At 45.7% G+C, this 26,234-nt stretch overlaps 1 protein-coding gene across 3 annotated transcripts in view; it reads right to left on the minus strand.

The window, feature by feature from the left end:
* Positions 1-26,234, minus strand: part of PTP4A3 (protein tyrosine phosphatase 4A3) — a 329,530-nt gene that overhangs the window by 259,786 nt on the left and 43,510 nt on the right. For all 3 annotated transcript variants that reach the window (XR_012655400.1, XM_032771982.2, XM_032771983.2), the window contains one exon: positions 17,609-17,732. The gene's annotated coding sequence lies outside the window, so the exon portion shown is untranslated. The remainder of the gene's footprint in view (positions 1-17,608; positions 17,733-26,234) is intronic.

Consider the following 26,234-nt stretch of genomic DNA (forward strand, 5'->3'; position numbering starts at 1 on the left):
TTCCCTCCCCGAGGTCCCTTTGTTGACAGCTCTCCACTCCCCCTCAAGCACCGCGCGGCCCCGTTGCCGCCGAGTAGCGCCCCCGCAGAAAGCTCCCCACCGTTCGCTCTTGAGGGCTCTCCCCCCACGGGTGGGCAACTCCCCCAGGCAGGGAGCTTATGTGCATCATCCCCGCCCGGCCCAGGGAAGCCGTTCCCCGCAAACCCCAGTTCCAGGTACCGTTGGGCAAGTCCTCGCGCGCCTGTCTCACCTCTCCTCCTCTCATATACCCAGTCATCCACACAGTCGTCCGCTGCATCTTTCTCCACGCCTCCCGCTTGGCTCTGCGCACCAATCGCTGTTTGGCGCACGCTGCCGGGGGGGGGCGGGGGGGGCACGAGAATATAGTATTCTATAGTATTGCAACTTCTTTTATGGAAGAGGCCCCTGAAATTGCTTTGTCCCGACCCCCTGAATCCTCTGGGCGGCCTTGGCACCGGCCCTGACACCAGGGACTTCAATCGGATTTCTGGTAAGCAGAGCGAGACCAGCTCAGATCCCTATGCTTATCACGCTGCGAGTATAATCATATTCCATACAGTTACCCTGATTTGCATGAATAGGTGTTTACTGTCTGAGAAGCATACCTGCAAAGCCATGCTCTGAACACGCTCACAGGGTGCTCGTTAGCAGGATGGCTCAGTTGTTTAAACAATCACAGTTAGCAGGATTCTGCATCTTCCATATGCCAGCACGTGGCCTGGTAATCAGTGGTTTCTATTACAAGCGCATGCTTCTAAGAGGCACCTGTTGCAGGAAGTCCTCTGGGTGCTTGAAAAGAAATAACTGGAAGCAACTGCATTTTTTGTAACGTGTCTGGAAAAGAAATCCGGAACAATTTAATAAGAGAGGACTGCTGGGCTACCCTGCTTTAAGTATCTAACGTGCATTAAGCTAAGATTTCTTAGTGAGTTACATCAGGCTAATGCTAAATGAAAGCACAAGTAAACGTAAAACAGAAGTGAAAAAGTGTATAGAATGCCATTAACTTCTGCTCTGTGAGGGGATGGCTATCTGTGCATCACACCAGACAGTCCTCTGCCTATGGACTGTTCATTGATTACTGCAACCAGGTGAGGAACACAACTGTCTCATACGACTACGATAGTGTAGAGGAATGGACTGGGGAGAAACCAAAACAACGTTTACATTTATGCAACATCTTTCATCCAGAGATCCCAAAGAACTTTACAGACAAACTGGACAAACTGAACCCCTACCCCACAAAGCATATGCAATCACTTCTGGGGTGGCATACACAAGCTCTCTAACAATACACAGGAACACTACTGAACAGCTTAAGGCTGGAAGAATACAACGTCCAACAGAAACTGCATATCCTGTTAATCCCACACCCACCACATACACATTACCAGCTTTACAGACAGCATAGATCAGGGGTCGGCAACCTTTCAGAAGTTGTGTGCCGAGTCTTCATTTATTCACTCTAGTTTAAGGTTTTGCGTGCCAGTAATACATTTTAATGTTTTTAGAAGGTCTCTTTCTAGAAGACTATAATATATAACTAAACTATTGTTGAATGTAAAGTAAATAAGATTTTTAAAATGTTTAAGAAGTTTCATTTAAAATTAAATTAAAATGCAGAGCCCCCCAGACCGATGGCCAGGACCTGGGCAGTGTGAGTGCCACTGAAAATGAGCTTGTGTGCTACCTTCGGCACGCGTGCCATAGGTTGCCTACCCCGACACAGATAGTTACCAGCATTCAAAAGCAAATCAAAGTTAGTGAATTAGTTTACATGCTAAAATGGTTCAAAAACGAAAAACTGTAAGTTTCAGAACCTAACACACTGGAGAAGAGAGTGAGATTTACCCCAATATTTACCCAGAGAGCTGCAAAGTTATTTTTTTGCACCGATTTTCACCAGTTATTACATTTTTGTAACAAACAGTGATTAAAATTTCCTGAGATATTTAAACAAAATAAAAACCAAAAAGAAGGGGCCCTTCCAATGACAAACTATTTTTAAAACCAGAAACAGGATGTTGAATTACTGACACTCAAAAGGTGCTTCTGTAAGAAAACCCGCATATAGAAATGTATTTCCCTTGGGTCACAAGCAGTTCTGAAATGGAGAACTTTTAAAAAGGAGCTGCTGGTCCCCCCAAGAATACCTAGAAATGTTCCTGGTTTAACACAGTTCTGCTTTGACTTTTCTTCCTTATGTTTATTTGCATGAAAACAGCCTCTTTGGTGAAATGCAAATATTTTACACAAATGATGGTGTTTTACATACTAAATTCCCCTGGAGCATGCAAGAGAGGGGGAGGAAGTATTCTTTATATTTCAGACCCTGCGAGTCATATAATCAAGGTCCAAATGACTATAAATCCTCCAAAATGCTGTATTCTGAAACATCACAGGACCAGGAACTGCAGGATTTTAGGGTACTACACGGTTTCTCGTTTTTACTGCATCCCCTTTGGGCTACAGCATAAAAAGTTTATTTTGAAGTCTCAAAGTCACAAAACACACTTAAACCCCCCTCTAGTCTGAGCCACTGTGGGATGGGTTCAAAGAATCCCTGGAGCCTGCGTGGAATCCAGTGGAATTCCTGGTAGCTGAGACACCACCCAACCAGGTATTTTGCTGCATCAGAGTAATCTGGTTCCTGCTGGTGACTTTGCTCATCTCAAATGGATTGTGCACCACATGCCCCTCATTTCCTTACCACTGGGGGCTCATCGGGCTTGGGGACACATACTTTACATTAACTTGTCCGATGGCAACCTGGATCTTGCCTATGGCTGTCCCAGAAAACAGGAATGTCTCTTTTTCTTAGTGCCATGCTGGAGTTAGCTGGTATGTTAAGCTGTGTTGGATGCAGGCTGTACGTGCCTCTTCTTTTGGGGACAAACTACTCTGACTTGATGTCCTCCTCAGAGCATCGAATAACCTACCTCTCTGACCAAAAGAAAATTTGGCTTCCCAGTTTAGCATGCCATGGCCTGCACTCTAGGGACAGGGCACACTGACAGGAAGTAGCCATGCGCACACTGCTGGAAGGGTCCATATAAGCTGGCGTTTCATTTTCTTTTCTCTCACGTCGAATGAACTAATCCATTACATGGTCTGAGATGCCAAGCCGCTCAGCAACACATCCTTGAAGGACACAACACGTCCCATCCAAGCAACCATTGCCAAAATCATCTCCAACGTCACCCGTCTCCTCAGCCACACCCCTCCCTTCTCACTCACCTCACTGGCTGCAGTACAAGCCCACGCTGCTTCTCTTTGCTTTCCAGCGCAACACACCTCCGCCCTGCTCTCTCCTCCCTCACCTTTTCTACCCCAGTGACACCAGCCTTTATACCCTCTATCATAAGCCTTTCTCCCAAATCTGGACCTTAGCGTCCAAAATCTGGGTGCTTAGCATCAACCTCCAAGCTTAATTACCAGCTTGGATCTTATCTCGCTGCCACCAGACAGGAATACAGCGGCCTCTCTCGCTCTGGTCCCGCCAACTCCCTGGAGGACTCCCAAAGACCCAGAAGCTCTGAGTCTTAACCGGGCAAGGGAAATACTCACTCCCTTCCCCTCCCTCTCCCACCCAGACTTGCCTCTCTGGGCTAACCTGAGAGTATTGATGCAATCTCTTTACATCAAATAAAGCGCATCTTCCCCTCTATTCCACAAAAGAAGACATCCCTCAAAAATCAAGGAAACTAGAAAATGATTCTCTCTCTCTTTCCCCCTCCACTAATTCCCTGTACTGCAGAGCTTACGCCTCCGTAGATCTAACACAAAGAGAATTCTCTCCCATTGTTCCTTATCAGCCTACCCAGAGAGAAAAATCAAAACAAGTCTTAAAAAAAGAAATACTTTATATAGAAAAGAAAGAAAAATGACCTAAGAAACTAAACTCTGCATCAAGTGACAATACCGGCTATTGCTTAATAAGAAAATATGAACAACAGTCTGGATTCAAAAAGATATCCCAATTTGAAACATTCCAGAAAAAAGCCAGTTTACACATCATGTAAATACACCCAAAACAACATAAAAGCCTATACTGTTTTTCTTACTGTACTTACAAGTTGGTAAACAGAAGTTTAGAAGATAGAAAGAACCTTCTCATAGCTGAGAGACAGACAAAAGACCCAGACCCAAGACAAAGAAGACCCACAAATTCCCTCCCTTAAGCTTTTAAAAAATCCGGTTTCCTGATTGGTCCACTTGTCAGGTGTTTGGTTCCCTTTGTTAACCCTTTACAGGTAAAAGAAACATTAACCCTTAGCTATCTATTTATGACATCCTCTGTCTGTCCCTTGCAGTACGCCTCTCTCTGCGGCCTCTTATACTCTGAACGCCCTTTTGTTTGCCAATCCCCCCTTACCCCGCCCCCTCAAATCACACCTAAAAACGTAGTGGTGGATGTTTATAATTTACAGATGTGACCCCAAATCATTTCTGTCGCCTGTTTCCTCCCCTCCCCAACTCCTTTTTCATAGATTCAAAGGACAGAAGCAATCACTGGGACCATCTAGTTCAGTGGTCACCAACTGGAAGATTGCGATCGACTGGTCAATCCAGGAGCCTCTGCCAGTCAATCGCGATCTCCAGTTGCTAAAAATCTGGTGGTGCAATGAGGCTAAGGCAGACTCCTTGCCTGCCCTGGCGCCAAGCCGCTCCCAGAAGTGGCTGGCACGTCTCTGTGGCCCGGGGAGTGGGGGAAGCGGGTCTCAGTGTGCTGCCCGTGCCCGCAAGCACCAGTCTCACAGCTCCCATTGGCCAGAGTTCACTGGGGGTCAGGGACAGCAGCAGTACATGGAGCTGCCTGACCCCATCCCCACCCTGGGGACCGCAGAGATGTGCCAGCTGCTTCCGGGAGTGGCATGGGGCCAGGGCAGGCAGGGAGCCTGCCTTAGCCCCACTGCACCTCCAACTGGGAGCCACCTGTGGTAAGCTCCTCCCAGCCAAAGCCCACACTTCGCACCCCGTTCTGCACCCCAACATCTTTCCCCAGCCCAGAGACCTCTCCCACATCCAAATTTCTTCCAGATCCCATACCCCTCCCGCAGCCCAACTGAGCCTACACCATGCACCCAAACTCCCTCCCAGAGTCTGCACCCCTCACCCCCCTCCTGCATCCTAATCCCCTCCCTCAGGCTCAGCCCAGAGCCCGCTCCCACATTCCGAACCCCTTGGTCCCAGCCCAGTTAAAGTGAGTGAGGGTGGGGAAGAGCGAGCGACAGAGGGAGGGGGGAATGGAGTAAGCGGGGCAGGGCCTCAGGGAAGGGGCGGGGCAGATCCCAGTTGATTTTAAATTCAAAAAGTGATCTTGTGCGTAAAATGGCTGGAGATCACTGATCTAGTCTGACCTTCTGAAAAACATGGTGTGTTCTCATGTGCCTATCACATTTATAGTTCAACATTTATGCTCTCTAGGGCCCTGGTGGGCTGGGTGTGTGATTAAGCATCTAGAACATTAGTAGGCACTAGAAATTAGGTTTTATTTAAATAGCTCAATTTTAGGTCACAGTTTGGCAGGCAGCCAAATCTGAGATCCAGGTTGTCCTTGAACCAGGCAGCTCACAATATTACCACCATGCTGGCACTGGAGCATCTCCAAACAAAGCATTTCTCAGAGTTCTCGTGAGCCCCCAGCCCATCTTTAGAATGGCATTTCTGCCTACGGAGGGAATCCAGAGGCAAGTTTGTGAACCCAGCCCAGGATGGAAAGGAACCAACTGGGCAAGCATGCAGCATTTCCATTCCTCGCTATGCTCCAAAGATTCTCCCATGCATATTGCTTAGCAAGCCCTTTGCGTCTGCTGAATGCAGACTTGGCGATGTCCCAAACACAGATCAGGTTCACTGTTTGGAAAGACAGTTCACGGGGGAGGGTAAAGAAAGCTGTCCCCTCTGGAGAGCAATATTCTTCCACCAACAGTGAGCTTCTGCGAGGGATAACTGAGGCTTATGCACCTGCGCAAGAGTGCAGTTTACCTTGACCTGCATCAAGTAATGCTAGCCCAGACCCCTCCTACTATGAGTAAATTAAAGATACAATTGACACCTATAAATCATTATTTTTTATATATAGCCGAATAACGGACATCCTGACACAGAAATCTGGTTAGGAATGAGCCCAAAGTGCTGTATAAGGAGTCGGCACATAATGCAGCCACTTCAGAGGTGGGATCCAACACAGTCCCAGAGTGAGAGGATTGAACATTTCTGGCCCAGGAGAGCTCACTACGGCAAACATTTCCTCTTCTATAAAGTCAGGAGGAAATCTAATCTCCAGGCTGAGCAGAAGACCTCTGTGTCCATGAGCTCACCTGTAAGTAAATTCCTCACCCAGCAAACCCCACAGCATTTCCCTCATGAGCAGTCACATGGTGCTCACTGCACAGTATCGGAGTACACGGATTCATTATAGCACAAGACCCTTGGGGGAAAAAACCATAACCCTCCCTCTCCCCCCCCCCACACACATACAAACACACATACACAGCAGCAGCCGCCCTGCTCAGCCTCCTGGAGACTTCAGGTCCACTCAAATCACTTTCAGTACAAACCTGCCATAGCCAATTAAGTGGTATCACACAGTGATTGTCAGGCTCCTGGCTGCCCTTCGGGCAGATGTGCTCGAGAGAGAAGATAGCTTCTCCAAGCTTTAATGCTTACAGAGTGTCAAATCATTTATAACCAGTCCCGTGCTGTAACTTCTCCTTGATCGATACCCAGCTTCATATGTCAAACCGCGACGGGCAGCCGAATTGGTTTGTCTGAAACAATGCACGTCGTTCAATAGCAGAGAAACTGCCAGTTCTCCTCTCCGCTACCCATTTGCTGTACCTGTGGGCAACATGCTCTGGGAGTGACATCATGGGATGCTACACAGCAAAATTATGTTATGGTACTGCCACAGGCATGTATGGTGATTTACAGACTTAGGCAGCGCCCGTCACGAGGAACTTAGAGGCAAAGTGACTTCTGCTCCCATTTAAGTCCGAGTGGTCCAGCAGACAGAGCATCGGACAGGGACTCAGGAGAGCTGGGTTCTATCCAAGCATCCACTTCACCTGCACATTCCTCAGTTTCCACAACTGTGAAAAGGGCTAATATTGCCAACCCCCTCTGTAAAGAGTCTTGAGATCAATGGGGAGAGAGGTGCTCCAAAAGAATGAGGCATTATTGCCACTGATGACTTATGGAGCAGAATTAGGTCAGCATTTAGACACAATTCAGACCATGATATTTGCCAAGCACCTGGAAAATATACAGTGGGGAATCATCCTGTACTGGCCCTAGGACCATGGACTAGCTATGACTCAACAGGCCTTTTCCAGTTCTAACTCCTAAGGCACAGTCACCGAAAGGAAGCTCACCATGGCTTTTCATCACATATGGAATACGTCATTTGATGTAGGATGATTTCAGGAACAACCTCCATTACTGCATCTTTTTCCAGCGTCAGGGCAATCCTAGCTGCCGCAGCCAGATAGTTTTCTGTGCACAGACCATCGGACAGGACCTGTCCCACTTACAACAAACTAATTCCTTCAGAGCAGGACTTTAAAGGCTGCCCGACATGTAACACAAAACCCAACCCTCTTGCAGTCAAGGTAAGTGGCAACAGCATGCAGCTAGTTATCAGGTTTCAGAGTAGCAGCTGTGTTAATCTGTATCCGCAAAAAGAACAGGAATACTTGTGGCACCTTAGAGGCTAACAAATTTATTTGAGCATAAGCTTTTGTGGGCTACAGCCCACTTCATCAGATGCATAAAATGGAACATATAGAAGACGATATATATACATACAGAGAACATCAAAAGGTGGAAGTTGCCAACGTAAGCGTTGATATGGCAACTTCCACCTTTTCATGTTCTCTGTATGTGTGTGTATATATACATATATGTGTGTGCGTATCTTCTTACTATACGTATTCTACTACCACCTGATACTCCTGGAGGAATTCTGCATAATTAATGAGCTTCTGCTGGAAAAGTTGCTGCAGTTCCGACTTCTGCAAGGGTGCAAGGACACATGGGGATGCAGGGACCCATAGGGACACGGGCAGTGTGCCTGACTGAATGGGAGAGGCTAGGGGTCAGCCAGGTTCTGCATGTGGGAAGCTCTCTAACAATCCCTCCCCACAAAAACGTGTTTCATACTTTCCCCACCCACATCCAACAATCCTCCAAGCTCACTCCCAGGCTCCTTCTCAGCAATTCCTTCCCTTAGCTCTTCCGTTACCCCTGACTCCCCCAAGCCTTTGCACTGCTTCTGCGGGAACTACAGTTCTGTCCTGTAGTTTAAATGAATTATTACTCATAGTTCTGTATTAATATGCCTCGTAAGGAATCTATTTTTAAAAAAACATTTCCTGAATATTTTTTATTATTTTGACAAATAAAATATGCAGAATTTGAAAATACTGTGCGCAGAATTTTTAATTTTTTGACACAGAACTCCCGCAGGAGTAACCTGGGAGCACCTGGAGAGAATTTCTAGACTAGTGGCACCCAAGCTTTAAACAACAGAAAAGCCTCTTCACTGCTGCAGCACTATCAACCCCATTGCTAGTCAGCTCCCTGCCCCCAAATCATTATGTTTAAAAATCCATGATATTTTTCAACAAGTATGTGGAGTGGGGGGAAGAAGGGGGATTATTTATCCTCTGGCTTCACCTTTTAGGGTGCACTTGGCTCATGCTGTCAAGCTTTTTTCTTAAAACACGTGGGTGAGAAGCTTACTTTTTTGGTAAAGGAAGTCTGAGGATCTCACCTAGTCACCTGCCTCCAGTTGCTGGAGCTTTAGACCTGTGTTAAAACTCATGCAAGTTAGGGGCACTGAGCTTCCAATGAAGTTGCACAGAGCTACCAAGAGACCTTTTTAAGGTAAGCACAGTTGGTAACAATCACCTGTATTAAAAAAAGGCTAAGCAGGCTTCAACCTGAGCAGTGAGACCTATCAGTCCGTTGCAGATTTTGAGAATGTGGTACCAGAGACGTCTCCGTTACCTGCCACTGTCCACGTCCCTACCCCCACTGCAGGTATTAATGGTATGCTCTTGCATTCTTTCTCGCAACACAGGAAATAAATTGCTACACATGTGTATCCACAACAAAGCGCGGTCTCTTTCCATAGCACACAGCACCACACAGCCCAGTGTTCTCACCACACAGCCCAGTTTTTAATTCAGAACTTTATAGCTGCACCTATCACCAAGGAACTTAGCTGCCTTGCACCAGTAAAATCATTCAAATCAAAACCCGCTCCCTATTATGAAGTTCAAACAAAACCCTGGGCCAACAGATAGACCTCAAGACAGAAGACCTGTTGAACTCTGGGTTTGACAAGCCCCTGGAGGGAGCAGGTCACCAACACACAAGAACCAACAGGGGGGGTGAGCCAAATGGGATTAGTGCTCAGGGTGTGCTGTGCTGCAAACACAGCATTTAAATTTAAGGAAAAATCTCTGGTGGTGCCAGTAGAATTGTGATGAACAGTAGTGAATGCTACCTTAAGCAGGCCAGCCACCAGAGCAGTGGTTCTCAACTTATTTACCGTTGTGGCCCACATGTCATGTGACATGTGAGCCTCATCGACACAATATATACTACCCGTATGGCCCTGAGGATGTCACATGGGCTACAGCCTGAGAACCACTGCACTAGGGGGAGATATAACCACACAAGCAAGTGTAACTACGAGCCAGCAGAGGGCAATATATCACACACCTACGTACATTTTCCCCCAGCCTGGCCAATGCAGCCCATAGGCTGCCATTTCCCTTGGAAGTGCCTCATCCAACACTGATCAAGCCTTCATTTATTGGTTTTTCTCTGGTGCTCATCTCCATGGTATCTAAGCACCTCAAAAACCAATGAATGTATCCTCACAGGGATCAAGAAGTATCACCCCCATTTTATAGACGGGGACTGCAGCAAAGCTATGGAGTGCCTTGGTCAAGGCCACACAGGGAGTCTGTGGCAGAGCCAGAGACTGAACCGAGGTCTCTTAAATCCCAGTACAGTGACTTAACACAAAGTCATCCTGCTTTTGTTCAGCTTTCAAGTTCACCCCACTCCCCAACCTGCCCCAAGAGAGAAACACCAGCTGTTCAACACAGCCTTTGCTTTGCCACTTTCTTGTAGGCTCCACTGAAGTGTGAATGACCACACACAAATTTAACAAGTCTTAAAGCTGGGCAGCTATTTGCTTTCAAACTCTCCCTTCCTCAACACCACACTTTCCCTTTTGCATTTCCAGCCTCTTCCCTACATGTCTTAGTAACACCCCATCTGGACCGATTCCCTGCCAGCTCCTCCCTCCCGCCTCCACGTTACCTGCCAGGAGGCAGAGCCTGATGCAGGGAGCTGTTGATGGAGCCACAAAAGGACCAGAGCAGCCTGTGCAGGTACTCACGCCCCTGCTTCGTGGCACCGTCAGAGAAGCAGAGCCTCAGAGTGTGCTGCAGAAGGAGGCAGGCAGTTGGGCATGAGTGTCAGAGAACACCTGCATAGCAGATCCCTATAGGGGTCATTCCCTTGCTGCTTGCAAATGGAGCACAGGAGCAGTGGGAACAGCACTGCCCATATAGCCCCTATAGACATGAGGCCAATAGCGCCCATCCACCCTACTTCTGCTGCTGGCTCAAGCACTCTCCCCACCCAGCCAGGCATTCCCATGCTAAGCCTTGCAGGGCACACAAGATTGGGCTTCTGAGTCTGGGAAAGCCATTTGCTCTCAATCAGCCAGCGACCCCTTCAGTGGCAATTCAAGGAGACTGTTTGAATTGTAGAACAAAGTCTGGGAGTAAACAAACAGCTGTGCAAGTGGCATTATAAGGAGGGCTGCTGACGCCAGCAGAGGGCAATGAGGGAAGCAGCCAGCCAGTTCCCAAGGGAAGTAAGCTCACTATATACAAAAGGACAGAGACAACCCGTACCCGCTGGTACTTGGGGGCAAAGTGAGAGCAGCAGTTTCAGCAAATGTTATTGAAAATGCTCAGGCTGTGTGAGCACGCTCAGTACAAGCCAAGCAGCAACTCTGAGGGAGCATGTGACCCTATGTGTCTACCCCATCCGTCACCTCTGGAGAGAGTTCCCCTGTCCTCTGTTCCCGGCCTCTTTTTTTAAAGTATTTATTGTTTGTATTACTGTAGCACCTTGGAGCCTTAGTCATGGGCCAGGACCCCCTGTGCGAGATGCTGTACAATCACAGAACAAAAAGGCAGCCACTGTCTCAAGGGACGTACAGTCTGAGTGTAGGACATATGGATCCAGGCACATGGCAGAGTATTTGTTGTCATTACAGCTATCACGTAGGGGGATATTACCCACAGCGTCTACCTTTTCAGAAATAGCCACCCCCAAAGCGTATGGGACACCACAGCGTGGTGGGGGTGATCCTGGAGTGACAGGAAACTTTGCATTGCACCCTCAGACTTTGCTAGCAAAGCTCCCCTGCAAGGGCCAACCCCATTCAGAACACAGCACATCTAGTTCAGCAGCCGTCACCTTTCACCTGCTGTGCGGACAGACCTCTTTACAGGACAGCAGTGGGAGTTGGACTATATTCTGCTAACAGCTTTGACCTCTCACTCTTCAAGGGAAGCTGCCCCCCAGCCCCATCCCACCCCCAAAAAGTGGTGAATTCCTCTCATTTTGTAAGGGATGGTCTTCACAAGTGGTTGATCTGGTGGGGTGGGGAGGAGGAGGAATGGGGAGGAAATGGGGGAAGGCCAGTACTGTTCCAAGCTCTGCCCACTCGTGCCAAAATGAGAAGCTCGTCAGAACACTGGAGTTCTTAATAGGATAGTCCCTCCTTTTTGCATACTTTGCCCTGGAGTGAAATAGTAAAGCTGACATAGAGACAAATTATGATTTAGAGTCAACATCCTACGCTGATGAATAGGCGACAATGCAGGCCTCTCAGCTATTGTTACAGGCTGTTTGGAGACTCGAGCAGACCTTGCTGCATTGGTTTGCCCTGTATTTTGAAGGTCCTCTTCACAACTACAAAGGGCTTAGAGGCTCAATAATGGCTTAAAAATTAAGGCTTAGAGACTGGAGATTCCAGCTTGCCAAGGCACTCCAACTCAACCCCTGGTCCCTCTCTCTCTCCACGGCTGTCCCTTCATTATCCCTTTCCATCCATCTTTAGATGACAAAACTGTCTGAGCAGGAAAGCATGTCAAAGGTGATGTACACACGGGGGTAAGTTACAGGCTGAAGGGCAGGATTGCAGCAGCACAGTGACCCGAACAGACGTGTGATGTGGTGCAATTCCCTGCACTGCCTCTTTGCACATACTTCTGCTCTCCTGTTGATTGCTTTTCCTGTTACCATCCTGCCCTTCTGCCTCCTTTGCATGGCGCGAGCATTCTATGTGACGACTGTACATGGCATTCGCTTGCCTTCACATCTGCATGTAAAAACCACAGCACTCACCTAACAGGCAATAAGAAGACTAAATTGCACACATGGGCATGCGTACACGCACATCCCCTTAAAAGATAAAAAGATCATTAAGGTTACAAAGCCAAGCACACGGAAGTTAGGAAATGCCAGAACTAAGGTTGCCTGGCTCTTCTCGTCTCTGGGCCCAGCAGGAAGGGCATTCACAGCAAAAAAAAAAAAGAGAGAGAGAGAATTCTGCTGTTTGGACCTACACTCAGGCTGGAGCAGCTGGAAACCACAGTTGCAAGGAGAGTCCTGCTCAGCCCCAGACAGGAGCATGCTCACTGCAGATGGAATCTTCAGCGAATTTAGCTGCAAAGCTCCAACAAGTCTCTACGTGCGGTTTTTCAAAGGCTTAGGAAACTGCCAGAGTTCCGTGGATTTTCACAGGGATGCCAAAAGGTCCAGCCCTGGACCCAAGGATCACTTCCCCTTACCCACCACCCCCTCACCCCTCTGCCAAATTTCAAATCCTTCAGCCAAACCATGGGGGCACTAGAGCTTCTAAAAAAAGAAATCTAGTGACCTCTCTTTTTTTTAAACATCACAAAACATATTTTTCCTTAGCATCAATCTCTGAAACTGCTGAACTGGTTTAGCTGGGGGAGGGAGGTGGGGCGGGAATCAGAGTGAGGCAGACATCTGGCATGAATGGCCGAACAGCCTTAACATATGAAGGTACCAGCTCTGCCTACATTATATGCTGTAAGGATTGAATATTCTACTGTGCTGGAAAGGGTTAATTATTTTCAGTAAGCAGAGCTTCCAGTTCACATCTGCACACGTCAATAATTCCTTTTAAAATAGCTTAAGAAACCTAGTTTTGTTTTGTTTTTTAAATACATGCACTTACATATGCGCAAAGCAAGGGTTGTGAACCAATGCAAGACTTTCTCAGACCGCAGCCAAGCATCTGAAGAGCTCTGGAAAGGAGCCCTAAACCACAGAGTTTCCTATCTCCAACATATCTGAAATCCCATCAGATCCAAGAAGCCACTTTTTGACCCTGGACAAAAGGGGTTGTGGAGGCAGCGGGGGAAGGGGAGGAAGCCTAGTTAAAATAGGAGACTTTCTTAATGTCACTCAGTAGAAAGGGAACTACCCTGGGTGTTCTGAATCTGCCAGCGACTGAGGTCATGTGGAAGTGCTTAAGATTTAAGTCCCCCTAAGGGATTCATTTCAACATTCCTATCTTTCCTGAGAATGCCCCTTCTTTTAGGCTTAGAAGTCCCCTCCCCTTCCCTATAAGAGCTGCTTTACTGATGTGGTTTAATTACTTGCTTTGAAATTCAAATTCTCAGCACAGTCCAGGGTGGTCTCTCCATGTCAGCTCCCATTACAATTATACTTGGACATGTGCATCTGAAATGGCACACAGCATTTCAGTTTCTGGGGTAGGACAGATTCTCCTCTCTACCTGACAATGTCTGCACCCAATTGGAGGCATTTAAAACTCTCTCTTAAAAAAAATAAATGTTTAATTCATATGGGATCTTCAGGAATGCATTAATGGAGAATATTCCTCCCAGCCAACGTGAGCCTGTCATGCTGCCAATGTGATTTAGAAGGGAAAACAAAAAACAGCTGAAGATTTTATTTATTAACCTTGAGCTATTTCCTTTAACTCTCTCCAGAAGTGCAGAGGACATAAGAATGGCCATAGAGGGTCAGACCAATGGTCCGTTTAGCCCAGTATCCTCTCTTCTGACAGCGGCCAGTGCCAGGTGCTTCTGAGGGAATGAACAGAACAGGGCAATTATTGAGTGATCCACTCACTGTCATCCAGTCTCAGGTTCTGGCAGTCAAAGCTTTAGGGACACCCAGATCATGGGGCTGCGTCATCTTGGCCAATAGCCATTGATAGACATATTGTCCTCCTTGAACTTATCTAATTCCCTTTTTAACTCAATTATACCTTTGGCCTTCACAATATCCCCCAACTCTACAGGTCGCCTGTGCACTGTGTGAAGAAGTACTTTTGTTTTAAACCGGCTGCTTATTAATTCAATTGGGTGACCTCCCAGTTCTTGTGTTTCTTGAAGAGGTACATAACACTTTCCTGTTCACTTTCTGCACACCAGTCATGATTTTATAGACCTCTATCATAGCCCCCTTCAGCCGTCTCTTTTCTAAGATGCACAGTCCCAGTCTTTTCCATCTTTCCTTGTATGGAAGCTCTTCCATACCCCTAATCATTTTTGTTGCCCTTCTCTGTAACTTTTCCAGTCCTAACAGATCAGGTTTGAGATGGGATGACCAGAACCGCATGCATTATTCAAGGTGTGGGTGTACCATGGATTTATATATACTGTAATGGCATTATGATATTTTCTCTCTTATTATCTATTCCTTTTCTAATGGGTCCTAAAATGGTTAGTTATTTTGACTTCTACTGTATATTGAGCGGATGTTTTCGGAGAACCATTCACGACTCCTAGATCTCTTTCTTGAGTGGTAATAGCTCATTTAGACTCCACCATTTTGGAAAACATAATCCTAACTGTACATACGTGTATTACTTTGCATTTAACAACACTGAATTTCATCTGACATTTTGTTGCCCAGTCACCCAGTTTAGTGAGATCCCTTTGCAACTCTTCATAGTCAGATTTGGACTTAACTATCGTGAGTAATTTTGTATTGTCTGTTTATCCCTTTTTCCAAATCATTTATGAATATGTTGAATAGCACTCGCCCCAGTACAAATCCATGGGGGCCACTACTATTTACCTCTCTCTCTTCTGAAAACTAACCATTTTTTCTATCCTTTGTTTCCTATCTTTTAATCAGTTACTGATCCATGAGAGGACCTTCCCTCTTTATCCCATGACTGCTTAGTCTGCTTAAGAGTCTCTGGTGAGGGACCTTGTCAAAGGCTTTCTGAAAGTCTAAGTACACTGTATCCACACTTATCCAGATGCCTGTTGACTCACTCAAAGAATTCGGCTAGATTGAGGCATGTATTTCCCTTTACATTAGTTGTGTTGACTCTTCCCAAACATATCATGCTTATCTGTGTGTCTGATAATTCTGTTCTTTACTACAGTTTCAACCAATCTGCCTGGTACTGAAGCTGGCTTTACTTGGCAGAATCACCTCTGAAGCCTTTTTAAAAAATGTCAGTGTTATAGTTAACCTCCAGTCATCTGGTACAGAAGCTGATTTAAGTGATAGCTTACATATCAGATTTTCAAGAAGAGCTCAGGACCCCAACACTCCCAGCTGGGTGCTCAATGTGGCTGAGAGCCTGGCCATTTCATTTAGGTGTCTAAATGGGAGCGGTGTTCTTTCCAAAAATCTGGCCTTATATTCACTAATGCAGGCTGAGTTCGGAAAGAGCAAGGCTCTCAAAAGTAGCAGTCAGCAGTCTGGCTCTGGAGTCTAGTCTAGAGTGGTTTAGGGTGGCAATTTATGACATCGGAGCTTTGTCATAATGAAGTGGCTAAAATGTATGTGGCTCCACCAGTCACTGCTAGATAGGACCAGAAGTGCTCAACTGTGCATCATAATCTGAGCACTCCCTTTAGGGATGGGATCACATGAGCCTTAGACAATAACCCTTTTGGGCAGGTCTTCATCGCACAGTTAGCCTGCGTGGTTGGCACTCAGGTCGGAGCCCCTGGGGTAGCCTAGCGCGGGTGTGAGCAGCCATGCTGCAAACCCCTACCCTAGTTACTGCTGCATTCCCTGGGTTTGTCACTAGGGCTTCTGGGAGCATATCCCACGGTTCTTTGTGCTGCACTAACTGGAGCTACTCTACGACCCAGGGAATTGTGGGAGAACTCGTCTCTCTTTCTGGGCACATGGGGCAATTGTGGGGCAGCACTGGAGGCCTAGCAGCAGTGGAGCGACTTAGCCCTATGTTACCACCCTGAATGATAGCAGAACCTGGGCTCTAGCCACCTCACCAGCCAGGCCAGCTAGCCTGGGTTAAAAGTGCCAAACTCATGCGAGGGTTGTGTGTGTGGATGGGAGGGGAGATTAGGGCAACACCTGGGCTAACTGCAGTGAAGAAATACCCTTTATGCCTTAATCAGCACCTTGACCAGGGTGATGGAAGTCAGGCTTTTCTCAGGTAAAATGCAAGCTAGAAGGGCGTAAAGTTTTAATTGGTGAGAGTAATTAACATTGCTGAATTGTTCCAGTGGGTCGTGGTAGATTCTCCATCACTGACAATTTTTAAATTAAGACTGGACATTTTTAAAAGACATGATCTAGGAATTATGGGTGGGGGGGGGGAGTTTTCCAGCCTGTGCTATACAGGAGGTCAGACCAGACAATCTCACAACGGTCTCTTCTATCCTGGAAATCTATGAATCAAGTTACAACGTCAGGAATCTCATGCTGCTCTGTTCCTTTGGGAGAGGCTGTTCATTCAGACTGGGACTGGGGTTCAGAACAATGGTGGTAACTAGCTTGTCCTAGCTTCAGACTATGTGTGAATGAACACAGTGGCAGTCACCAAACCACCTGAAACACATCCACTGCTAAAGTTACCAAGGATATGTCTGTGCAAGAACTGTACTGTTGTAACTCTACTGATATATAGTTAAAGCACCACAACACCCTAGCACAGACTCTGTCATATTGGTATGTATACCAGTAGTATGACTGGTCCCATTTGGGAAGGAGAACAAAACTGCATGAGCACATGGCACCTTTATATTGGTACGACTGCCTCCATGCTAGGTGTTGTACCAGCCAAACTATTTCGGAAGGAAAAAAAAAATCACATCCCTAATTATATCAGTACAAGAAGCGTGTTTTGACCAGACCTTAGAGTAACAAAAAGGTTTCCAGTGGCAGAGTTTGTAAAATACAAGTGGTAAGGGTGTTATTTTTGTTAGCTAACTAAACATAAATTGCCCTAACTCAAATACTGAAGCACTGCACTAGTGCCTGAGAACCTAAAAGGTGCAATCAACAAGGTGATGGTCTTCCTATCGATCTAGTCCAATCTGAAAGAATTGCAGGAAATTAATAGCATAATTAGGGAACAATGAACTAGATCAAAGTGTTTTGCAATTAAAAACAAAGGTTACAGTACAAATAACGATATTCTTTCATCTGAAAATCCCTTTTAAACAATCTTTCCAGGCAAGGAAAAGCAACAAGGAGATCCACGCCCTACCTAATTCAATATGAACGTCCTCGTAAACCCAGACAAATCCACTGGCTGTTCTCAGCAACTGCATCTCCATTTAATGGCTTCTATTATGGACTTGTTCTTCTCAGGTACTCCCCACGATTCATAGCTGTGAAGAGTAGAAAACACGTCTCTCATTTACAGAGGTCCCAGATTATGCTATAAACACTGCAATCAACAGAAGGAGAGTAGTAAACGTATCTTTTACTCAGGAAAAACCTCACCAGAAAGTTGTGGTTTTTTTTTTAAATGTTAAGCATGGAAATTCCTACTTCCAGGGACACTACCTTCTTAGGAGAACACTACTCTAAACATCTTTTAAAATCCACTATTATGATAATTAACACCCATGATCACGATCATTGGAAAGGATTAGAGAAACTGGAGATACCTTGACCAGGCAACGTGTTAAAACTACAGCTTGCCTTGTCTACGCTAGGATTCAAACATGTTTTAACAATACGCTTTCTTCCTAGTGTACACATGACGTAAATGTATGCACGGCACCCAGCACAATAGGGACTGATCTCCATTGGGGCTTTTAGGTACTACTATAATATAAAAGCAGCATAGAATCCTGTGGTACCTTATAGACTAACAGACGTTTTGGAGCATGAGCTTTCGTGGATGCATGCATCTGACGAAGTGAGTATTCACCCATGAAAGCTCATGCTCCAAAACATCTGTTAGTCTATAAGGTGCCACAAGAGTCTTTGCTGCTTTTACAGATCCAGACTAACATGGCTACCCCTCTGATACTATAATATAAAGTCCCCTGCCTTTCCACTTCTTTGGCACTTTTAGCACAAACCAAGGAAAGAATTGTACCACCCTTGCTCCAGAGAGCTACTCTCCTTAGTATCCACCTATTACTGCTATCACATCCCATCGGTATTAGTTAGCAGATCATCCTCATTTACTAGACATGCAGCAGAGTACCACTGAAGCTTTAGTTACATACACATTCAATTCCTTTGAGATTATCACTGAAACTGGCAGAGTTAATCCAGCTGGCCAGGAAACTCACAGTCCTCAGCAATACAATCCCTCCTCCTGCCGGGGTGAACAGCTGAAAAATTTGCCATCCAATCTTGCTTAAAGAGGGAGAGCCCCACATGAGGGAGATGCAAATCACAGGGGGTTAAAGTCAAGGAGAAAAGCTCCCCTGTCTTTGCTCCATTCCCCTGACAGTTCAGTCTACTTTAACCACTGCTAGTCTCAGAACTTCAGCCATGATCCATCAAGCACTTAGCCAAGGGAGTGTCCTGGTGAATCTATCCAAAGTATGGGCCCGGATACCAGAGCAACTCAGCACCGCACAATGCATTTACCCCCCAATGCCCCCACTGGACAAGGAAGTACTATTATACCCCCACTTCACAGCGGCATAGATGCCAAATAAAAGACCCGCTGGAGCCTAGGCTCTGAAACCCAGCAAGGGGGAGGGTCTTGGAGCCCTCAGAACACCTACACTGACTTGCCCAACTCACACGGGAAGCGAAGCCTATGCCTGAGCAGGGAACTGAATCCAGGCTACCTGAGTCCCAGATTAGCACCCTAGCCACTGGGCAATCTTTTCCTCTTCTAAGCAACAGGACTGCTTCCATGCTTTGTTGAATCAGAGACTGTATACACTGAGATGTCAGTGATGGGTGAACCGCAACAACCTTAAGCAAACAGATCCCTTGTGAAGGGCAAGGGAATGAAGCTAATTCGGTGTTTACAGGCCAAGTCCTTGGAGGTAGGTTCCAATACACAAAATCAGACAATGTAACAGAGATGAAATCCTTGGTTTCTCAAACTAGCCCCTCACAGATGCCTTGTCCAATTACTCCCCGAAAATTCTCCTTTAGCAGAGACACATGGTGAGACTGCTGTCATTTTGTCCATGCCTGGAAGAAGAGAGGGGGTCATAATTGGACACAAAAGGGAAAGGTGAGACTCATGCCTGCATTATTACAGGGAGACAGGAGTCGAGCGCCTCTTCCTCACAGTTTCCAAGAAAGAACTCATTTATTCTTAGGCCTTGTCTATTCCAGAGATGTTGCACCAGTTTCTCTGAAGTGATTTTAAAACTGATGTAGTTAAACCAATGCAAAACCCTAATGTAAACAAAACTCAACCTGAATTAACTCTAGCTTTAAGTCAGGTCAGCTGGCATTGACACAACCCTTTTTCTATGCATGTGGGTGCTAAACAAACGGCTTTCAGGCTACATCTCGTCTGCCCAAAGCCTCTGAGTGGCCTGCATGGCATTGACACCGGACAGACTCTCAGCTTTCATTTAAGAAAAGGGTTTCTAGCTTTCATGGCTATGAAGAAAGCCTTCCGAAGTGAACACTGGGCACATGGATGGATGCAACATCCTTCCTGAGCCTACAGACAGAAACAACAGCTTGGAGAGGTGGAACCACCTCAGTCCCCTATGGATCACACGGGAGCATCGATTTAAATGACACTGCTGGCAACATTAACAACTGCATTGCTGATCATTTCGGTGGATGGAGAAAAGCCCAGGGGGTTGGGTAATGGGAAAGACCACAGGGAAAGAAATGCAGCCGGAATAACAATGGAAGAGGGAGACAAAAGAAAAGAGGACGGGCAAGTTAACACTTTGGGGGTTACCCCAGGGATGCAGGGTGAATCACTCCCACCTGTTAACAGCGCGAGGGAGCTTTGCCTATGTCCTTTGGGTGAAACTTACCCAAAATTACCGGGTGCTGCCAACAAAACTGCCCCACTCCAGGCTCTGCAAGCCCCGTGCTTCCCTCTGCAGGAGAGCAATTTGCACATCCCAGCCCCGAGGCTCCCTAAGGGAGTATCTGGGGCAAAGCAGAGAATGTGGGGCAAAATCTATGGAAATAACCCCCCAAGTTCTGCTCTGACCCAGGGCTCAGGTCCCTCCAACCAGACTGTACAACCCACTTTATACTCACGCTCCCACTCCCTCGACCTCTGGACACTGCAATGCACACATGTTCGCTGCCTCTGTGGGAGTAGTGTTCCCAGTTCACTAGCTTCACTTCAGTTCAACACGCTCCTTAGCGCACAGTACTTGTTGTGTCTGTAGTAAAAATCATCTACCTGACAAAGCTTAAGATAAAGAATCAAACAGAAGCCAGGATGAGGATTGGAAACAGTTATAGATAAAAGAAAAGCACAAATTGCCATCTAGAGCCTGTACTAATTAATGAGTTCCTTTCCTGCCTAATAAAGTATTTCTCACCCAATGGTCAGTCCATCCAGCGCCTGTCCAGTCAAAACAGCTAGGATCTACTTTTCAGGAGACACTCCCACTGGCAATGTCACCTCCATAATGGATCCCATCTGCTGCCCTTGTTTCTCCTGTTATGCAGTTCCAGATATTTTGTCTCATTTCATAACCAGAGTTTTCCAGTAACTTCACTTGCCCGTCATGGTTCCCCTATTCAAAGTCCTTTTCTCTGGTTGTTCATACTTTGGAAAGGCCCAAGCCCACACCTTGTCTAGGCTGTCAACACTTGGCTGGGCCCGGCCGAGAGATGTCAACTGTTCTCACTCTGGACCGAGTTAGCTCGGAGAACCACTCTGCCCCCGGTGACCAGTTTCACCTCCAGCAGCTTTGGAATGCGCCATTCTACATGTTACATAACTCTTCAAATATTTTCCATATGTACATCTCGCAATAACTATGACCACCAGCGAGTTCTTAGCTTTTGGCAGACACCACATGGGCCCCTTTGGGGAAATATCATGAAAATGGCGATCACAGGGGAAACGTGTCCCATCTGGGCATCTCTAGACACGTTCCTGGATATAGACTCGTAACCGTGTACCCATCTGTTGCCAACATGGGGCACTTGAGTCACAGAAAGGAAGAAGCAAAAACAAGGGGGTGCATGTTTGCTCACCAAGTGATATTAAATAACAAAACTTGAAGAACAGTATCTATGAAGTTTAAGTACCTACAAAAGCCAGATTCTACCCCGACTCACTGTGTAACCCTCCTATTGATATTGGGGGCATGTGGTGTGAAGGAAGGGGGGTGCAGCCTGAATTTCTGCCCTGGCCTACAGACCATGGACTGGAAGTGGAATTTTGCCTTCTCCACTGGATGAGTGCAACGCCCTGCCTTGGCAGCACACTGAGGAAGAGCAGCAGTCACGGTGTTGATGGAGCTTTGATGGTCGACCCAGGATCTGACAGCTCAGACTTGCAGTCACCAACAGCTGTCAGACATGACAGGGACCAGGATTGCTGGCTTGATGGGAGTAGTGTGAACCAACCCACTCTCATTTCCCCCATCCTCTGAACATAGACTTGTTGAGGCTCCATCATTTGTTCTCAGCATGGCCACAACTCTCACTACCTATAGTCCTTGGTTCACTTCTAACTTGTGGGCCTGTGATAGCCCTTCTCTATTCCCTAACCCACCACTGCCTTTGAGCCCTGCAAAGGAATCTTCAGTGGCTCTGACATGCTGCATTTCAGCCATGGCAGGACACCAGCGCAGTCCCCAGAGGCAATTCAGGCTGCTCCAGGCAGAGAGCTGAAGCCAACCAGAGGGCAACCCGTAAAGAGAGTTCGGACAGCCTGTAAGTTTATGAAGGCTTATTTTGACTGTCGCAACTCTCGCTCTGTGGCTCACTCACTATAGATCAGCAACGTCCAATGCTGACAGCATACAGCACTTTGCATCTGTAAGTCACAGAGCACTATGCAAGTGCAAGCGAGTATTATCCCCATTTTACAGACATGGAAGACAGAGGCACAGGACGATAAAGTGACTTTCCTATGAGCAGAGAGGGAGTCCATGCCTGTGTGATGCTGGCAGATCAGGTGCCAGCTCATGCCAAGGCCCCTAGGCATCACTGAATACTGACAAATACATCACTGGAAACCAGCCTGGCTCACCAGTGTGTTAGCACTGTTCAAATAGGTGTTACATTTATAAATCTGTGTTTAGTCTCTGTGAAATGCCTGTAAACTGCTGCACGCATTAATCCACTTACAATATTTATATTCCATGTGCTATGGTAATATTTAAGTGTTTGCTCTGTGACTATGGAAGTGTTTGCTCTGAAACTATCAACCCACAGTCAGGAGAAAAGCATTACCAAGTGTGAAATACTAGTTAACCACAAGAAGTGCCATCTCCTGCCCAACAAAAGAAGGCCTACAGACATCAGACAAGACACTGTGGAACATCAGTGGACAAACGACTTTGTTGACTGCTTCCCCCCCACACTCATGAAGAGGAGATGTGCACAAACACTTGTCCCATCAGCTTGAGCTCTGGGGGAACCGAATAAAATTCCCTGTCAGGACAAAACTCTTCTCTCTCTGCTGCTTGAACTCTGAGAGGCCAAGCCTTCTAAGCATAAGCAAGGGATCCCCAGTTGTTTAGCTGTCAAGCGCAGTACCTGTGACTGAACTGCATGACACAAAAAGCTAACGCATGAATTCACCTGCCAACTGCAAACCCCCCCATTCCCAGAATTTCTTCTCCTTACCCTTCAGAGTTCTCTTTACCCCATGCGATTCCTACAGACTTATCTATAAAGACAAGAACCAGGAATTGTGCCAACCGCTGGTAACCCAGGCAGATTCCTTTGATGTAAAACACTGGTCTTTGGCCTGTACACTCCAATAAAATAAACATAACTTAACAAAATTATCACAGCCTATTTCAGTTACTGCTCTTTCTCCTGCCCTTGGAGCTTTACCACTAACCTTATCTGATGCCAATTTTAGCAGCTAGCAGAAGGAATTTTTACCCAGCTGTATGCTATGCTGATGCCAAGTTCCAACTACAGTGCAGCTACAATATAAGGTTGAACAACACAAGATGAACCCGCTGGATGGTCAAAGAAAAGTTTTAATTTATAAATTCATCCTAATGGCCCAAGCTCACACCTCAAACAACTGTGGCAAAGACATACTTTATTTTTGTGGTGACTACAAAGTTAGATGTGTAACCACCCATACGATGCACTGTATCCAATTCCTCCTTCTGAGTATTTGTTTTCTAATTATTTTTTATCAGATTACCTTACTTGAATATGCCAACAGATATTTTTTTAAACTGCAATCAGAATAGATGGCGAAGAAATTACAAACACCTGAGGAACAGATTAATAAAACCAGACAAGATACACAGCTTTTGAGAGGAAATCTCAGAAATTGTTTCAGTTTTCTGAGGCAGTGGGAAAAGGAAATACAAATTGTCAATATTTTAAAGATCCCTTTACCCAAGCAAAAGCCTAATCACGGTTGCCCTCCTCCACAAAAAGAATGACAATCACATTTGTAAACACTAGTTTTTCAAGGGACTAACAGGTTGCTTTGATTTTCAAGGCAAAAACTTTTCAAATCTTGGGTAAAGCTTTCAAAATTGCTTAAGTTAGACAGCCCAAGTCCCATTTTCAAAAGTAACTTAAGCACTTGAGAGATTAATGAGACTCAGGTAATGCTGAAGACCGTAACTCTAGTATCTAGAAATTAGGCTGTTAAATTCATATTTAGGCACCTAAACGGAAGCGGTTTATTTTTCAAGGGTGCTGGTTTTAAGCAGACTAACTTTTAGACATGCAGGTGTGATTCTTTTGAATGAGGCAACTTTCAAAACTCTGTTCAGCATAAGCCCCTGAAACATTCCTCTCTGGCTCACAGCCATCAAGCCAGGTAGTTTCGAGTTAAGTAGGTTTTCAAGTAAAAAAACATATGAAATCAGCAAGCTGAAATCTTCATTCTTTTTTAAAAAGCAATTCAAAGCTAGTGTGGGTTTAGAACATGGGCTTGTTTCCAATTCTAAACTTTAAAAAAGCTACTCAACCAAATTACTTCAGACTTGGTTTTAGGCTTTAAGTCTCAGTGAGATCTACAAAATAAACCAGAACTAAAAACCAACCTGCACAAAGAAGTTCCAATTTGTAACTTACTAACTGGCATATTTGTAATGAGAGAGAGACATTTTTTAAAAAGGTGGGTAAAGTAACATCTTTTATTGGACCAACTGCTGTTGGTGAAAGAGAAGCTTTCAAGCTCCACAGAGCTCTTCCTCGGGACCCGAAAAAGAGCTCTATAGCGCTTGAAAGCTTTTCTCTTTCATCAGTAGAAGTTGGTCCAAAAGAAGATATTACCTTACTCACCTTGTCTCTACCATATGCTGGGACCAACATGGCTATAACAACACTGCTAACCATATTTTGAAGTCATACTGGAAGTACAGAGGAGACAGAGCTAAGGCAGAGGTTTCAATTTTAATTCTGCATTTCCTGATTTCTCAGTGTTTGATTTCTCAGCCCTAATGTTGCATTAATATGAGAGGTTGTTTGGATAGTGATTTTTAAGGGTGACAGTAAAATGCATACTCCGCTACATCAGTACGAGAGCTCTTGCTTCCTTATTTCACTGTGCTGAATTATATTTTTGGCCTGCAAAGTAAATAAAACAAAAAACTTTTTGGCACAGTCAAAACTTTGCAATCCAAAAGTTCCAAGAAAACCAAAGCTTTTAATACACTAGTTTGTTCGTCAATAGTCTGATTTTTGAGGGACCTGACCCTGCATTTAGAGAGAGGAGCACTGCACTGACAACAATATTTTTGGTTCCTATGTGAAAACCCCTGTAATGTTCAGCTGCCAAGTCTTGAAAAAGTTCCCAGGAAACTAGCTAGTTTGCAGAAAGTCTGTTCCTCAGCAGATCTCAAACAGAGCATTCCCTTGCTGGCTTACCATCACCTTGAAAGGAAGGTCACATCAATCGTAGTGTTTGAGAAGTTGCAGAAACATTTCAGTGGCCAGCAAAGGCCCCCGCTCCATATCGAAACATGCCAGTCTGAACTCCCAGATATTTTGCAACTATCTGTCCAAGTACTCTATCTTTAAGGTACTTACATAGGAAAACTGACCATAACTTACCCCCAACCTTCCTTTCTTCTAGTGGGAAATCCGCAAAACCAACCTACCCGGCAATAGGATTATAGTTAGAGGAGCTAGAACCATCGTGCATTCTTCCACTTTCGTTGCAAGCATGTTTTCTATTATCTCTCTCCTCCAGTAGCTGGGGTCGAAATCTGAAGTTGCTCTGTAGTAGGAAGTGTTTATATGAATGTATTGTATTAATAACCTATTAGTTAAAGTTTAAATGACTTAGCTCTACAAAGTAACTTTGGAAGTATCTCATACTGGCTAGGTCTCTATAGGTGTGGCCACTCCCAGTCTGCCTTGATAGACAGGTTTGGTTCTGCCTCCATTGAGCTCCAAAGCACGGGTAAGTTCTATTGTAACACACCTGAGTGCTTTCCCACTAGAAAAGGAAAGTTCCAGTAAGTTATAATTTTCCTATTTTTTGCAGGGAAATTCTGCAGATCCATTACAATGGGATCCATTACCATAGCTATGTGTCACTGAGGGGGAAAACAAAGGATGAACAAGGAGATTTATATTAAAAAGAGCCAGTGGAGACTTGGGAGTTCCATTGGTAGGGTGTCCCATGCAATGATCATGGCTGGAAGACGACAAAGAGAAGACCAAAGATTCAGTACGTGGACCAGATCTCAGCAGACCTTAGAGAGACCATTTTGCACAATAAGCCAGGTGTACAATCATGAGTTTTGGAAGAAGGCTAT

The sequence above is a fragment of the Chelonoidis abingdonii genome, chromosome 2, assembly GCF_003597395.2.
Source record: "Chelonoidis abingdonii isolate Lonesome George chromosome 2, CheloAbing_2.0, whole genome shotgun sequence".
Taxonomy (NCBI): Eukaryota; Metazoa; Chordata; order Testudines; family Testudinidae; genus Chelonoidis; species Chelonoidis abingdonii.